Raw genomic sequence first — 1,016 nt, 5'->3', positions numbered from 1 at the left:
AGAGAGGGAGAAGCAGACTTCCCATCAAGCAGGGAGCACGAGGCAGGGCTCAATCCCAGGACTCTGGGATCATGACCTGAGCCAAAGGCAGACTGCTTAACCAACTAAGACACCCAGGCTCCCCATCTTCCTTTTTTAAATACAAACACACAAACAAAAGATTAGTATCATTTAAGTGATTTCAAGGGTGAATTTCCTCCAAGCTGTATCAAACCTGACACCATTACACAGCAGGATAAAAGCTTCAAAGATTTTGACCCAAGTACTCTACCTAATATTTATTGTTAGATTCCTAATCCACCTGCAGTACCGTTACTTTTTCTGTTAATTCATAGTGTGTGAGGCTCTTTCTTTCCAACTGGTGGGTGCTTTAGTTCCAGATGAGGTCCTGCAGTCTCATTAACTGCTTCTGTTTCTTTCTGTGCCATCACTTCCTTTTCTTTACTCTGTGGCTTGGAGAAGGAGCAACAGAATTTGGAGGAGAGCTTTATTTCCAACACAAATTATATAAATTTTGATCAGTGTTGGATAGTGTCCAAGTTCCTCTGACCTCGTTTGCATTGCTTCTAGGCCAGTGTTTCTTAAGAAGTAGGGTGAAGACCACCTGCATCAGAACCGCACCTGGGGTATCGACTCCTGGGCCAGACCTACCAACTGGGGTGGGGCCCAGAAATCTGATTCTAACACTGGTGCTGGGCGACTTTTTTGTCCACCCTAATAAATACAGAATTTTAAACACGGTAGAAACCTAAGACGAACACTATACATGAAATAATTAGTGATCAAGGCATTATGAGTTTTACAGAATTTGTGATCACTGCATTTATGACATGATTCAGTCAACTATTTGGTAAAATTCGAAAACCCTTTGAGAACAAATGTGAATAAGCCAAATATGCTCCCTTCCCTTATGGAGCTTGGAAACTAGTGTTATTATTTTATTCCTAAAATAAAATGACTAAAATATAATGATTTGTGTCACTATAGGAGCTCACAACTCTCTGGACATCCCAAAG

The sequence above is a fragment of the Zalophus californianus genome, chromosome 2, assembly GCF_009762305.2.
Source record: "Zalophus californianus isolate mZalCal1 chromosome 2, mZalCal1.pri.v2, whole genome shotgun sequence".
NCBI lineage: Eukaryota > Metazoa > Chordata > Mammalia > Carnivora > Otariidae > Zalophus > Zalophus californianus.
Note: the sequence above shows the minus strand (reverse complement) of the source record.